Genomic DNA, 17,339 nt, shown 5'->3' with positions numbered 1-17,339 from the left:
GCACTGGTGAAAACACTTTGGATGACACTATTTAACAGAAAATAAGTTTTTACCCGACTGCGAAGGAGGGCTGTGTTTGACGCGTATGTTGGTCAATAAACTTTTTTACCGACACTAATCTGTCCGCGACATTTTTCAAAAAATTGCAGATTTTTGTAAGTAAACATATTTTTCTGTAATTTAATAGATGGTGTACATGAATACCTACCTGCGTAAGTTCAACCTATTAAACCGTGTAATATCTTGTTGGAAGTACGACTTTTTGGTAACGCCAGAGACAATTTTGGTAACGCAGGAGACGCCCAAAGTGTCGGTAAAATAGTTGTTTGACCCATGTATGTATGTGTATTCCTACGTCCCCTCGTAACTACTCAACAGCTGCGACTTTTAAAAAATACTTAAAAGAAGAAAACAAGTCTATTGGGCTAGAACTTTGTTAAGTAGCTAACTTAAAGTTCAACAGGCGGGACCCATTTAAATCGTGACGCTCAAAAATTCTTACTAACTGTTGAACTTTAACTTAGCTACTTAACAAAGTTCTAGCCCAATAGACTTTTCTCCTTTAAGTATTTTTTAAGGTAGACGGGTTTTGATTTTTTAAATTTTATAACATGTAAGTGCCCGTTGTTTGATCAGTAGTTAAAGATACTACTTACCTATAGTTAAATTTTCTTTGACATGCGTTAACTATATTGTTATGTTTGCCATTCATTAACCTCCGACGCAAAAGGAGGGGTGTTATTAGTTTGACCGCTATGTGTGTCTGTATGTGTCTGTCTGTGGCAGCGTAGCTCTTAAACGGGTGGACCGATTTGAATGCGGTTTTTTTACTTGAAAGCAGGTTTTCTAGCGATGGTTCTTAGACATGTTTTATCAAAATCGGTTCAGCCGTTTTTGAGGTATTGAACTTTGAAGTGACAAAGTCGGTTACGTTATTTTAACTACTTATTAGTTTAACTACTGATCAAACAACAGGCCCTAAGTATCATAAAATAAGTTTTTGGTAAAAAAACATTTTTAATACAAGCTTAGGTGTTAGCTGACTGTACTTTTGGTTGACTGTACTTGCATTGTCATCCAAACTATGTTTTCGTACCAAATTTCAAGTCAATTCGATCACAGGACTTGCAAGATTTGACCCAAATATACTCGTATATAAATAATAAAATAAATAAATAAATAAATATCACGGGACAATTCACACCAATTGACCTAGTCCCAAAGTAAGCTTAGCAAAGCTTGTGTTATGGGTACTAAGCAACGGATAAATATAATTATATAGATATAGATACATACTTAAATACATATTAAACACCCAAGACCCGAGAACAAACATTCGTATTTTTATACAAATATCTGCCCCGACACGGGGATCGAACCCGGGACCTCAAGCTTCGTAGTCAGGTTCTCTAACCACTAGGCCATCTGGTCGTCTAGGTATATAAACATACCTAGTACAGGGCAAATTAAATAAAAGCTTATAATCATCATCATCATCATCATCCCAGCCTATATACGTCCCACTGCTGGGCACAGGCCTCCTCTCAGAACAAGAGGGCTGAAGCCGTGGTGGCCTAGTGGTTTGACCTATCGCCTCTCAAGCAGAGGGTCGTGGGTTCGAACCCCGGCTCGCACCTCTGAGTTTTTCGAAATTCATGTGCGGAATTACATTTGAAATTTACCACGAGCTTTGCGGTGAAGGAAAACATCGTGAGGAAACCTGCACAAACCTGCGAAGCGATTCAATGGTGCGTGGGAACTATGGCCCAAAAGCTTATAATATAGGTAAGCAATTGTAACACAAGTTTTTCATTGTTATTTTATCGTATTTTATTAAGATTATACAACATTTTACAAACTTCTGCGTAGGCGTAGGAGCATCATTTTACCGAAAGTAATAATTAGTTACAATGCCTATTATAGTAAGTAATATACAGTCACGTAACATGATAGCAATCGCATAGGGTAGTTTTTATCCCGAATAATTTCAGTTCCCTCGGGATAGTGATTAAACGAAATGGCTACAGGGTGATTCTAATAAAAGTGGCATTATAATCTGCCAATGAGTTTTTGAATACAAAGTACATTAAATATACGTTTTTCAGAAAAAATAAAAATTGACATATGTAAACATAGACCTTTTACACCGAGGCCAGGCCATTTTATTTATTTAACCTTATTACTTTAAAAAATAAATAAATGTAAGTACCGATTTTCACTGTAGTCTGTCTTGTCCAAAAGGGACATGCTCCCGGTTTTAGGCCTGTGAATTATTTGTGTACTATTTCACAAATTATATTTTATAATATATTGCAAATACAATAATACGATATTCATTTAATAATAATACGGTCCTAAATAAATCATTTTTATACATCAATATTCAGACTCAAAGTTTGTCCAGCGATTTTTTCACTGTAGTCTGTGTGTTCGCATTGTTGGGTCTCACTAACACACGGAGAATGATAGACACACCTTAATCATCGGTAAACATTCGGCCAATATCTGGCTCACTGCCGTACGGAACGGTTAGAGACCTTCTGTCATAGTTTTGTGGCGATTAGTGATCGAAGGCGGCAAACTGGAGTTTGTAACGGGTATGTTAACTTTACATTGTCTCGATTATTTTATGTTATTTATATGGGACGTTATTAGATAATCATTTTGATGTGATATTATGACGTATTTACTTACGTTATTAAGAGTGGCACATTCATATTTTTGACGGTTTTAGAGTAAATGTCTTTTGAATCCACTTTTCACTTTAATCTGTGTCACTTTAATCTGTAACTGAAGCACAGACTAAAGTGACTCATGGCAGAAAAAAGTGAACTATAAATTATTTTATTTAAAAATTGCATATAATTTCTAAGAATAACTTTATGGACTTTTTTTTAAGTAGTACTAACAGTGTTGTACCAAAGTAAATGTAGAGAATTGCTTTTTATTAAACTAAACACTTATAATTTCACTTTGTGTGTCTGTTTATCTATCCGCACTAGATCCATTAGTACTATAGCTGTAATTTTGCGTAAATATAGCTTTTGCAAATTTTTTTTGGAGTGTCCCCCCCTCCCCCCTCTAAAAGTGAAACTATTGGCTTGAAAATTAAAAAAAACAATCATGGTGATCCTGTTTATAACTAAAATTTTTACAGTTAGTAAAAATTCATTCGTATAAAATAGTGGTGTCGTTACTTGTTTAAAACGAACTTTTTCGTGTTATTTTGCCTAGGTACGTTCTTATTTGGCCAGTTTTTACTATCTGATGTCATTCATTTCATCGGAGGGACTGATTTGATTGCATTGTATTGTAATTAATTCGTAATATTTTAGGGTCGACATGTAATGGGGAAACCAAAAACTAAACAAAAGTCAAGAGAAGAGAGGTTAGCATGAAAAAGGGAGAACGAAAAGAAAAGATACGAAAAAATAAAAAGAAATCCAGAACTCTATGCTGAGTTCCAAAGGAAACATAAAGAACAATATCAGGGAAGAAAACAGGAAGGAAAAATAAAAAATATACATGATTTAGCAAATGTTTTTTGTTTTACGGCTCCATTTTAAAAAGACGTAAAACAAAAAACATTTGTTTAAGTGGTAGGAGTTTAGGGTTAAAAGGATGCTAGTAAATTACAAATAACCCTGTATAAAATATGTATAATTTTGAAATAATTTTATTTTCTTATATATCCCTCCAAGAGACTCATAATTTTTTAAGAAATTACATTTAGGGGCTGTTTCACCATCCATTGATTAGCGTTAATCGACGGTTAAATGTGATGCCGTCTCCGTCTATTCGAACAAAACAAATAGAGACGGCATCACACCTAACCGCCAGTTCACACTAATCAATGGATGGTGAAACAGCCCCTTAAACTTATGATACATTTCTTTTCATTTTTGATATAATTCTCTTTAACCTGGTAACTTTTCACTACTAGCCTGTCTAATTTAACTTTAGCCTGCTTCATCAATATTTCAAGAACCCATAACTCTTAAGTTTTTAGGAATACTTTGTTCCCTTTAACATATTTGTAACAAATGAAATACCAAGAAACTGTTTTTATGCAAAAAAAGTAAAAAAACATATATATTTTTTTTTTAATTAACTTTAGCCTGCCATGCCACTTTTATTAGAATCAGCTACAGGCCTATATAACCTAATCTTGTGTATATTGTATTTAATATTTTCATGTGTTTTTCTGTATTTTAATAATTTTTATTTTTTATTTGTGTTAATTTTGCTGTATATGTGTGTCTTCTGTGTTAGTGAATAAATGTCTTCTTTCTTTCTTTCTTTCTTAATCTAACCAACCAAAAGTTGGAAAATCCCCGACATTGTCGCTTCAAAGTTCAATATCTCAAAAAAGGCTGAACCGATTTTGATAAAACATGTCTAAGAACTGTCGCTAGAAACCCTGCTTTCAAATAAAAAAACCGCATTCAAATCGGTTCCGTTTATGAGCTACGGCGCCACAGACAGACACACATAGCAGTCAAACTTATAACACCCCTCTTTTTGCGTCGGGGGTTATCTTATCTTATCTTATCTTATCGTTAGGGGTCCTTGCGGATACACTTCGACCCGTAGGGATCTTTTGTGTAATTACCCCTCCTTCGCACTTACTCTATTGCCTTTATCACCTCGTCCATAAATTGGATGATTTGACGTAGCGGTAGTGCCTTAAAGTCTCCTGGTGCGGGGTATCCGTCGCCAAAGAGTCTCATTCTTAATCTGGCGAGGGCGTCACATTCACACATAATGTGTTCCATTGTTTCGTCTTCCTCGCCACATATTCTACAGACTTCATTGTCCTGTAGTCCCATCTTTACTAGTATGTGTTTAGTATTGAAGTGACCTGTGAATGCCCCGACGATATGGCGGAGTTGTTTCCTACTGAGTGTCCAGAGTTTTTTAGTCCAGCTTGTGCTGACATTTTCGATGAATCGTTTTGAATGCTTTAGACCTTCCAGTGTTTTCCACTCTTGTTGGTGTTTAAGTCGGGGTTAAAAACCACTAAAAACAATGCGTTTCACACATCAATTTTGTATGAGATAATGCATGCGCTTACCGCTGCGCTCACCGCCAATGTTTGATAATTATAGATTATCAGAATCTGATGCAAAACTGATGTGCGTCAAACGCAGTTTTTATATATTTGCATGTATACTTATGTACATAATATGGCAAATAAATGATTATGATTATACAATACAACAATACAAATATTCTTTATCGCACACCATAAAGCAGTAAAAAAAAACGATTAAGACTATGATTATGATTATGATTTTTTTTTTTACGAGTAAGAATTATGATTATGATTGCAGCGTTTATCGCAGCGTTTATCGCAGCGTTTATCGCAACGTTTATAGCAGCGTTTATCGCAGCGTTTATCGCAGCGTTTATCGCAGCGTTTATTGCAGCGTTTATCGCAGCGTTTATCGCAGCGTTTATCGCAGCGTTTATCGCAACGTTTATAGCAGCGTTTATCGCAGCGTTTATCGCAGCGTTTATCGCAGCGTTTATCGCAGCGTTTATCGCAGCGTTTATCGCAGCGTTTATCGCAGCGTTTATCGCAGCGTTTATCGCAGCGTTTATCGCAACGTTTATCGCAGCGTTTATCGCAACGTTTATCGCAGCGTTTATCGCAGCGTTTATCGCAGCGTTTATCGCAACGTTTATCGCAGCGTTTATCGCAACGTTTATAGCAGCGTTTATCGCAGCGTTTATCGCAACGTTTATCGCAGCGTTTATCGCAGCGTTTATCGCAGCGTTTATCGCAACGTTTATCGCAGCGTTTATCGCAGCGTTTATCGCTCGGTTACTCTGGTATTATTTCGATAGGTAGAAAAGTTCCAACGGAAAACTACTGTTTGTAGGTAGGTCGATAGATTTGTATGGATTTACTTCGGTCGATATCCCGAATCGATATTTGGAATCGAAATTCCGAAACGGAGTTCAGTGCACGTGGCCGCCTTAACAGCAGGGCTACTACGAAACTCGAAGGTCGTATCGTACCGTCCCTCTCGCTCTCGTATTAAATGGTATAAGTGTCAGTGACCGCACGACACGAACTTCGAGTTTCGAGTTTCGTAGTAGCCCTGCAGTATCGTTATAAGTCGCTGTTTGGTAGCTTGAGTGTTCGGTACTCGGGTGGGAACCTAAAATGGACAACAGAAACGTAAATTTTGTTGAAGTACCTACATTTTTTTTTAATCTTTTGAAATAAGAATTTCTCGTGCAGATAATAATTATTAATTCGTGTGTCGAATTTAACGTTCATCATTTTGTTCCAGATTCAAATACCGGCCATACAAAAATCACCGGCCGCAATAATGAGGTTAGTCTGAAATAGGGATGTTATGGAGCTCCGGATCCGTAACCGAAACTATCGGATACCCGAAATAAAAAACTATCCGTAACCGAAACCGAATCTGATATAAAAGTTTCGGATAGTTTCGGATAGGGGCGGAGTTTAAATGTGTGTGACAAGTTGTGACAGGTTTTTGTTTTTGCTCGGCCGAGCCGACGGCTCGACTCTACACATAAGCCGCGCGCATCCTCTGTATTGTTTATTATTTTTATTGCTTGTCGTAAAAATTAAAACTTGTTGGTCATTGTGGGATTATATTACAATTCAACATTTACCCGGGTACTTGATAAAATGTGTTGTGTATTGTAAAATTACTAAATAAATTTGCCCTTTGTCGTTATCTGGGAAATGCGTCCTAAGTCTAGTTTAATTTGGACATTTTTTGATGAAGTTACTGTTGCTCATGATTCTGCAAAATGTAAATAGTGTGGTAAAAACTGTTAACGCAAAGCAGGTGGCACTAGTTCACTGAAAGTTCATCTTAAATCTAAACACAGTGATAAGGATTAAGTATTTTACTTTTACACTTCCTTAAAAACCTAATATCCGTATCCGTAACCGAAACTATCGGATAACCCGAAATAATTTAATATCCGTAACCGAAACCGGTATTATGTTTGACATATATCCGTATCCCTATCCAGATCCGAAATTGTAGGTATATCCATAACATACCTGGTCTGAAATATTTATTTTAGATCACATTTAAATTCACCCACTACAGTGCTTTCATTCTAGCATGGTGGTGACACTTGATGCACGTTTCGTTTCACTCAAAAAAAGTTGCTGCGGTCTAAATATATCGAAATATATTTCAGTTGTAGCCTGAATATGACTGGCGTAAAATATTTGAACATAAAGAACTATGTTATACGAAGAAAAATAACCTATCTGATTTTTGTAATCAATTAAGTGAATTCAAAGCACAATTACGTGAAAAAAATGCGTGTAACATAACACCAGAGACTCGTTTAGTGATGGGACCTAATGGATCTTGAGTTTAATCGGTATTTATTAATTGGTAACTAGCGAATATTCTCGCAAACTTCCTTTAGCCTTACATAAGTGGCATTTTTCCGGGATAAAAAGTATGTCACTTCTGGCCCATAAACTATCTATCTATCTCTATGCCAAAAATCAATCAAAGACAGACAAACATACAAACACACACACTTTCACATTTAAAATATTAGTATGGATAGTCCAATCGATTCGAGTTTTATATGACGTGATATTTTCTTAATATTATATATTCTGTGCCTTAATTATGTTAGTGTCAAATCATATTCCAACCTAGAATACCATTAATATTCTCATAAAAATTAGCGTAATAATCGGATTAATTATGACATTAATTATGATTAAGATTTTAAATTATTCGTTTTATCGACTCAAGTTTTGACACTTTCAATCTCTAGTCTTAAGATATGACAGCTCTCACCCACACCATGCTACAATGAGAGTACTGTAGGCAATATCCTAAATTTCCATAAAGTTGATAGTCTTGAAGTGGTAGTATAGTGATTTGAGCTATGGCTTCTGAGAAGAGGGTCGTGGGTTCTAGCCCGGGGTGGCACCTCTGAGATTTTATTGTAATTCGTACATCCGTTGTGTAGTGTGAAAGACTAAGACATAAACCTACCTACACATTTGTCAAATTATAGTAGGAGGTAGGATTATTTTTTCTATTCCAAATTTTTAAACTTACTAAAGAAATAGGGTTCACAGATGTCTTCGAAACCCTAATGGGCTTTTAATTAATTCTTGTTAATTAAATATACCATTTTATCACTTCCATTAATTTAAAAGGAATTATCCCTACAACAGGGCAATACGGACTATAAATAAATATAAACCTTATAGCTATTGAGGTAAGGTACAAATTTATTTATGCACGGAACTTAAAAAATGGCACCCATTACGAGATTAAGAAATTTGTACGTAAATAAATTTATATAGTAAAATAAATAAATTCTGGCCCAAGCCCTCTTGTTCTTAGAGAAGGCCTGTGCCCAGCAGTGAGACGTATATAGGCTGGGATGGATAGATGGAAATAAATTGTGAAGAATTCTAACCTTCACAGAATAAAGAACAACTTGGACCATCTACGTGTTTTCAAAGTCAAATAAAGATTCTATTTCGTTTTTTTAGCATTAGAAATGTAAGCGATCTTGACGTGTATTTTTATTGAAAAACACTTTTGAATAATATTTACACCAAATATGTAACAATTAAATAAATAAATAAATAAATATCACGGGACAATTCACACCAATTGACCTAGTCCCAAAGTAAGCTTAGCAAAGCTTGTGTTATGGGTACTAAGCAACGGATAAATATAATTATATAGATAGATACATACTTAAATACATAGTAAACACCCAAGACCCGAGAACAAACATTCGTATTTTTCATACAAATATCTGCCCCGACACGGGAATCGAACCCGGGACCTCAAGCTTCGTAGTCAGGTTCTCTAACCACTAGTAACCATTAGTAAGAAGATCATTTATATTCTTTTACTTATGTATCACAAGCTTCGTAGTCAGGTTCTCTAGAACCACTTGGCCATCCGGTCGTCAAATAACTCAGAATATAAAATTGGATAACACACGCACAACTTCACCGCAGTCGGCTAAAAAAACAATTCTACGTAACCTACCCTCAGTTCAAACAAATAATTTGTCCACGCTAGCTATTAGGAAATACCCAAGAGGCATCTAAAGATGGAGGGGATTCTCCCCTAAATATGTGGGTACCTGATCGGAGTAAAATTGGATGATATCCTGGTATGCCGTGTTTTTTTTTTGTTTCCGTTAACTTCGATTGCTCAGTTCATTGATAAAAATTACCTGGATATTAACTTTTATTTAATTACGGACTTTTAATTAACACGTGAAAAGTTAAGAATCTTTAACTACGCATAAATAATTATTTTATTTCTTGACTATGTTTTATATTTCGTTTTTTTTAGCATTATAAAGAAGGTAAGCGATAAGTATTGTATTGTTAAAGTTAGGCAACTAATAGTGTCTTAGAGAAATTATCTTCATTTAACCTGTTGAATGTTCCCCTACGGTTGACGGAAATCAAAAATAACACCATGTAGGATAGTGTAGGTACCAAGGGTTGAAATTAATTTTTAAATAATCACCTGGCAATGATTTTACATAAGTAATAAAAGAAAGAGCTACAGAGACTACAACTGTCACCTTTTATACGCCTAATTTTCAACGCGATGAAGATAACTTATATACTTACTATTATAATCTTATAAAAAAAACTTATGTTTCCAATTTAAGTATATATTTTTTTATTATCTAGTTTGGAAGTTATTACAGAATCTACAGAATATAGACGATAACTGGCCATTATTATGCTCTCTCTAAAACTAATAGGGCATACACATGTTTAAAAAAATAACGGTATAGAGTTCTATACTTACAGATTAAAAGAAAATAAATAAATAAATAAGTTTAATTTAAATATAGGAAGCACAATAAAACATATTAATTAAAAATATTTCACCGCACCGAACCCTCTCCATGCCAGTTCGACTCGCACTTGTCTTGCTTTTTTTTTAATACTTTTTGGTGTAATGTAACATTCCTTTTTTCCCATAACTGTAATGTCCAAGTCAAGCTGTAAAAAACCCACAAAGGTTGCACCCTTATGCACCCCATATTTCCCAGTGCACCCCAAATTTTCCATGTGCCGGGTTCAGTTGATACCAAGCTCTAGCCCCAGGCGCACGTAAATAGCCGAAATTAACTTTTTTGTAAAAAAAAAACTAAAAAATGTGCTTTGAATTTTGATAACTTTGCCTTTGTAACAGGTTTTTTTTTAAATAGGCAAAAACTGAAAGACTTTTTGAAGTGTTGGATTTTTCTATTTTTTCTGTGTTGTGTGAAGTGAAAGTGTTATACATTTCAAATTGACAGAGTTAAGAGTTTTTATGTTTAAAAGTGGACATTAAAAGAGGATTTTCTTGCATCTGTTTTAATAACGGGTAAGTTTTATCCCAGGCTTCCTCCCAGAATGAGAGGAAGGGATGTTAAAAGATGAAGCGAAGCGTGGATCACGGAATTATTCTCTGACTTTTTCCATATTTTTGTTTCGGTGTGATTAAGAAAGAATAAAACAAGGAACATATATTTTATACTCTTATTCTTAACTTCATCTAAGCCTATTATTACTATTAGCTTACTATTTCTGGTGTACAGTAAAAAGGGGGGCGTATCTGAATATCGAAAATTAATATATGTAATGTTAAAAAGTCGACGGTCAAAATATCTAAAGTACCTACTTAGGTTAGGTTTGATTCGATATTTTGACCGTCGATATTTTAATTATCGCTATTTTAGTTTTCGATATTCAGATACGTGCCCGTTAAGTCATTGTAAAATTTCTAATGTCCTTGACTAGAAAAACCATGAATTGCGAGCTCGGGTTTGAACCCTGGATCCTCGGCCTGAGAGGCCACAGTTCAAACCACTAGACCATCAAGTCTTTAAATAAAGTTATGCTATTTGGGTCCGGATAATTTAGGTAGGGTAGAGAGGGGCACATTGAGCAATTTTGTATTAAATCAAATACAAATATTCTTAATTGCACACCAAAAATCAGTACAAAAACTATATATTTGACATACATTCACCTTCACCACCCACCACCTTCTCAAGATGGTTGCATTATAGTAGATTGTTGCACCAAGCAGAAAGTTATTTATTATTGCACCGAGTGCCGATTTGGAGCCCGAGCGTCAGCGAGGTCTTTAAAAAGCCGAGGGCAATATAAGTAAATTACTTAATGCGAGGTCCATAATCTGCTTTTCTTTCAACTATTACAGGAATAGTAGACCAAAAAAAAACTCATGCTAAACAATTAAGTAATACGAAAGAAATGTCACCTAGCACTCGATGATTCCTTTTTTGTAAGTTTACATTCGCAGTCTCAAAAAATGTCCACGAGTTAGTAGCCAGTAGCAGATATTTTTACCCGCGATCTGTAAAATTTCGGATGGGTGCCAGGCTGGGCAACCTAACACAGTTTTTTTTTTAAATATACGGCTACTTACTGTTTTTGGTAGGATTGGTAGCAACAATTTTTTGTACGCAATTTGTCAAATTTCATAAGACCGTCAAGTTGAGCAACCTAACATAGATTTTTTTACACTATGCAGGCTTATTTTATAGCTAAAAAACTAAAACAATGTAATAAAGGATTTTCACACATTTTTTTCTGCTCTAGAGCAGAAAAGTCCCGCTTTGTGCTGGGTATTTAGTGCGGTTATGATGAAATTAAAGCATAGTTGGAAGAAAAAAATGTACCTGCTTTGATTTTTAGGAAATTTATCTCGCTATACGTAAATGACTGACTGTTTTTCTGCTTTGTATAGTTTAGTAGAGAATTTCTCTAAAGTGACTAAAGTCAGATAACTTGCCTCGAATGAGTATTAGGTAAGTTGGGCAGGGTAAGAATTACATATCGCATTACATGTCGCTTTATGTTTTTTAAATAATCATGTATGTAAGGAAGAACATATGTGATTTTCCCACTAACGTCGATAAGCAAAGGCTACTAGAAATACAGGGAAGCTTAAAGTTCCATCTTACAGACTGGCTAAAACCAAAAAGTCGTTTCTGGGAAATTGCACACGTTTTTATAATAAAATTCCAAAAAATATTATAAATGAAACGGATACAAAATTCAGATCTATTGTCAAGAAGACATTAATATCTAAGGCGTATTATAAAGTTAATGATTATTATCATGGACAGGGATATTTGGAAATAATTCCGATCCGCATTAGCGATCCCATCAAATAGCGAACCTACTGACTTAAAAATAAAGTTGTGTTAAATACTGATGATGTATACATACATATCATTTAATAATATTGTAAATCTGTTTTAAAAAAAATATACCTCGTTGAGTTTCTTGCCGGATTCTTCTCAACAGAGGTTTTTCCGAACCGGTGGTAGATTTTTTTGTCATTCATAAGTGCTTGTTATAGCCTAAATTTAATAAAGATATTTTGACTTTGACTTTGACATACCTACGCACAATAATTGACAACCGGAACCGGAACTGATAATTCATGCCCTCAAGTAAGGGCCGCCCATAAGTACCTCACATCAATTTTGACCATTTTTAGTAACCCTTCTTGTGTCACAAACCGCCAGAAACCGTCCCCCCCCCCTCTGGATGTGTGACATAATTTATGATTGGCCCTAATTTTAGGGCACAAGTTATGAAGTACATCGAGGTTTTCATTGACGTTCCATTAAAACAACCGTGCTGAATTTCATGACTAAACACAGCGATTGATATTTCGAGATTGTATACCTATCCCGTGGGAATATCAGGATAAAAAATAGCCTATACATTTATGTTATTCCAAACGTCCAACTATCCACATAGGTACCTACCAAATTCTATCCAAATCCGTCCAGCCGTTTTATTAACACCCGACGCAAAAAGAAGGGTGTTATAAGTTTGAGCGCTATGTACTTATGTCTGTGTGTGTGTCTGTCTATGGGACCATAGCTCTTAAACGGGTGAACTGATCTGAATGCGGTTTTTTTTCTTTGAAAGCAGGTTTTCCAGCGATGGTGCTTAGACATGTTTTATCAAAATTGGTTTAGGCGTTTTTGAGTTTAGTGATTTAAGACACCCTATCGTGGGCACACTTGATTATAGCAAGTAGGTGTCATCCCTGTTGTTGCAATTATCATCTAACAAGGAATCAATTATCATCTAAAAGAATCAATAATAGTCACATCACAAAGCCTTAGGCAGCCCGGTGTTTATATTAGTAGGCTGGAAGTGTCTACAGGATTGTCAGATTCTATTGAATTGGAGTTTAGTATGATTAAGTACACAAGTTTTATTTTTTATGCTACCGTAAAACATCTTCTTTATGACTTAGGTATATAGCATTTTAATACACTGCCGTTTCCAGAGTTTTTTTATGATTAACTTTACGATTGTACAAGGGCCGTTAAAATTATAGGTAGTTATAACCTTAAACAAAGCACCTGTTTCAAAAATTTCCAATCGCTTTGAAACTTATTTATTACTACTTATACCTAACTGTTGAGATAAATAAGGTTATCGATACCTCTGTCTTTTTAAGGTGTCAGAGTCTTACAAGGAACCCATATAGTTTCGCCGTAGCCGGCTGTTTGTCTGTCTATCCGTACATCTGTCTGTGTATCCGCTGCTTAGCTTAGACTGTTAGTGTTAGCAAGCTGTACCGAATTGAAAATTAAGGCGCATAACCTGGTGAGCCTTGCTACGTCAAGACTGTATAAAATACTATTTCACTTCTCATGCTCTAAAAATGTTATTTAGTCTCTGCATATCAGGACTAAAGCTCCTTTTTTATTCTCTAGGGATTAAAGTATTTATTTTTTAATTTTCGTTGGAAACCCCTAAACAGCCAACACGTTGTTTTAGGGCGTGGAAAAAAAACGATTTAATTTCGTGAAACACAATTAATGATTACAAAAATGAATCTTTTTATAATTATATTTTATTATAGTTTAGTTTATATATAGTTTTAGTTTTGGATGTTGATAGTATTTATTTAACGCTTAACATGTTAATTTTAGTTATATATTATTTGTTTGTTTATAAATAATAATATTATAATTATTAAGGATTACTTCATTTTATTATGCATAGTCCAATTAGTTTTCAGTTTTGAAACTGTTGGCTAAATATGCAAGCATTTAAAGCGTCAATTCATAAAAAAAAAGAAAATAAAAAACCGCCAAACAATATTTTTTTGCTATTTTTTTATTTAATTCAAAGTTAAAAGTAGTGTTCAACGCGACTAAACAACCATAATGCCACTCGAACTATAGCCACCCTCGCTCTGCTCGGGTGGCTTAACATCTCGTGTCATTATGGCTTGTTTTAGTGCCTTGTTCACAATCTACTATTATTCGATCTTGTATAGGTAGATTCATATCGGCCGTAGGACGTCCACTGTTGGACGTAGGCCTCCCCCATAGGCCTCCAGTTGGTTCGGCCGGAAGCGGCCGGCATCTACCGTAAACCCACAGGTCGTCTGTTCATCTTGTTGACTTAAGAGTACGCTGCTTGCCGACCCGCGATCACCATTTGAGAACTTTTCGACCCCAACGAATCGTGCTATAATATCGCATGTACCTACCTATCTATGTATCTATGTATGTAGGCTTCATATCTATAATTGTTCCAATCGTTTATTTAGCTTTTGACAGCTCGAGTACTAATTAAAATAGTGATGCCCTGATGCGTTACTGATTCGATTTCTTTTAACAATCGATTTTATTCATGAAGAAGTTTTAATCGATTTAACACATTCATATTTTATTTATGCTCAACATTTTGCATTGTTTTATAAAAATTCACAGGTGTTTAAGTTACTTTATCTTACATATTAAAATAAACCATTTATGTTGAGTTAATATATAGGTAACACCTTTCACAAATATGTACATGACTTTACAATGAAATAAATAAATAAATAAATATTTTTATCACTTCCGACGGTAATTTAGTAGGTAATTTTATCAATTATGAAGCGGCAAAACTGGACGCGGCAGCGACGCCAGTTTGTTGTCACTCACAACGAGACGCCCGTGGTAGGTATACTAAAAAGTAGTATTACATGCCTATTTCAGTTGTTTTAACTTTTTAATCCCTAAAGGCATATTAATGTATTTATTATTTTTAAACGATTTTGATATAAAATATAATCACAATAATTCTAAATGTGTGTTTTATTTATAAAATCGATTTACTTCAAAACGGTTTTTATAGTCTATGGTCATTCATTACGAATGGGAAATCACTAAGTGGGCGGTACCCGTCCATGAAGTACGGTATTCTCTGTAGTACATTGTACCGAAAATTATTGTAGGTAAAACTTCACGTGCGTGATCTGTCAAGAGTTAAATAAACGATTGGAACGACACTTTTAAACAAACAAATACGGTATTTGACAGAATTTGCCATGTTTGTATATTATTATGAAAATATAGGTCAGTTACAGACAGTGTTTAGCGAAGAAAAAACTTAAATCGGTTGAAAGTTGGATTAATAGTGATTTTTTTATAAATCTATATACCTGCCCTTTCTCAAACACTTTTCTCTATGCAGCCAGTATGGCGCTACTTGCGTGTGACGTCACATGCCAGTATGTCTTTCTCTGACTAATCTTGAATTTCAAACCTTTATAACTTTGTTATTTAGAAAGGTAGCTAAAAAATTGTTTCTCTATTCGATTGTGAAGTTTTAATTTATAAAACGCATACAAAATAGTCAAATGCCGTATTCTTGTATACTTATACATATGAAAAATCGATCTAGCTTGGTCTTATCTCTGGGGAAATGCTCATTATCGAGTTATAGCCCGAGCAAAGCTCAGTCGCCCAGGTGCTATTTTGAAATAATGGTCGCTATTTGAATCAAAAATGTTAAAAATACAAGAGACACCAACGGACCGAATTCTCCAGTGTTACCAGCTCTAAAGTAGCAACCGACTAACTCCAAAAATGTATATTTCAAAACCTCCATCCGATAGCCTTTATACTCGTGGAACTCAAAAATTTATCGTCTTAATAGTTGAACGTTTTAATATAGAAATTCTTCCCTATCTTCGATAGTATAAATCAACTAAAGTTCTTAAGAATTTGTGAAGTTTGAAGTTCAACTAATTTATTTTCGGCAACTTTGCGTGGCTAACGGTGCCGCAGTTTGTTTGGGGAATTCGGAAAATGCCTATGTCTTGCCTGTTTTGTTTCACAAAATTAAGCCAAGCTGAGACCCTTTCAAGAGGGCTTGGGCCATAGTTCCCACGCGGGCCCAGTGCGGATTGGGAACTTCACACGCACCATTGAATTGCTTCGCAGGTTTCCTCACGATGTTTTCCTTCACCGCAAAGCTCGTGGTAAATTTCAAATGTAATTCCGCACATGAATTTCGAAAAACTCAGAGGTGCGAGCCTTGAGAGGCGATAGGTCAAACCACTAGGCCACCGCGGCTTACCTCTTGCCCTTAGCCCTCTTGTTCTGAGAGGAGGCCTGTGCCCATCAGTGGGACGTATATAGGCTGGGATGATGATGATGATGAGACCCTTTCATGACCGTTTAGGGTCATGTTTGTACTCCTCGCCCAACGACTGTGGTCCACTAGCAATATGTCCTGCCCATTTCCACTTTCTGCGTTCTATTTCTGTTATAACGTCATTCACTTCAGTCTTCTGTCTAATCAACTCGTTGTTTTTCGGTCCAGAAGGTGTATAACGAGCATTATTCGCTCCACTACTCTTTGTGCGACACAGAATTTCTATATAACCAATCATTATATAACCAAGTACTTTTAATTTACTAACGTCAGGACACAGCAGGGCTACTACCAAACTCCAAACTCGAAGTTCGTGTCTTGCGGTCCCTCTGACACTTATACTATTTAATACGAGAGCGAGAGGGACGTACGATAGCCCAGCAGGACAGTTAAATCACGAAAGGCCACATACAAGTAGTGTCTACTCTTGTTTATGATGTCCTTTCAACTGGAAGAGTTCCCTTAAAGGGATAAGTTCGCCTTTGTACCATCAGCCAGTGGTCTACCACCCTAAAGCTGATACTCGTTTGCATGTCACAAAACAATAATGCCAATAGACGTGTCTGTCAACTTGAAAGTTCAACTTTGACGACATATCGTCGCTTCGGAGGTAAAGATACTAAAGCGACATTTGGCCAACTTTACAGGAGAGCGATTTAAAGTTTTTTTTTGACGAAAAAAATTCATAACTCGTTTCTTTGTGAACACATTCTAGAATTTCTAAGACTGTATGAAAGTCAATTCAGCATACTATGAACTGAAATGTATAATTTTGACCTAAGTACAATAGTTCAGGAGATAGGTGGCGCTTTAGTCATTCGTCTTCAACTTTTTGAGACAA

The 17,339-nt window shown here is 35.4% G+C and overlaps 1 protein-coding gene across 6 annotated transcripts in view; it reads left to right on the top strand.

Annotated features, from left to right (window-relative positions):
- The window catches only part of LOC141444740 (igLON family member 5-like), a 253,183-nt gene that overhangs the window by 182,445 nt on the left and 53,399 nt on the right, over positions 1-17,339 (top strand). For 4 of the 6 annotated variants that reach the window (XM_074110365.1, XM_074110364.1, XM_074110362.1 and 1 more), the window contains one exon: positions 6,303-6,346. The exons of 1 other annotated variant lie outside the window; for it this stretch is intronic. The gene's annotated coding sequence lies outside the window, so the exon portion shown is untranslated. Of the gene's footprint in view, positions 1-6,302; positions 6,347-10,176; positions 10,389-17,339 lie in introns of those variants that run through there. One more of the 6 variants, XM_074110367.1, reaches the window with a different exon arrangement.

This window comes from Choristoneura fumiferana, chromosome 30 (assembly GCF_025370935.1).
Source record: "Choristoneura fumiferana chromosome 30, NRCan_CFum_1, whole genome shotgun sequence".
NCBI lineage: Eukaryota > Metazoa > Arthropoda > Insecta > Lepidoptera > Tortricidae > Choristoneura > Choristoneura fumiferana.
Note: the sequence above shows the minus strand (reverse complement) of the source record. Positions and strands in the feature narration are given on the sequence as shown.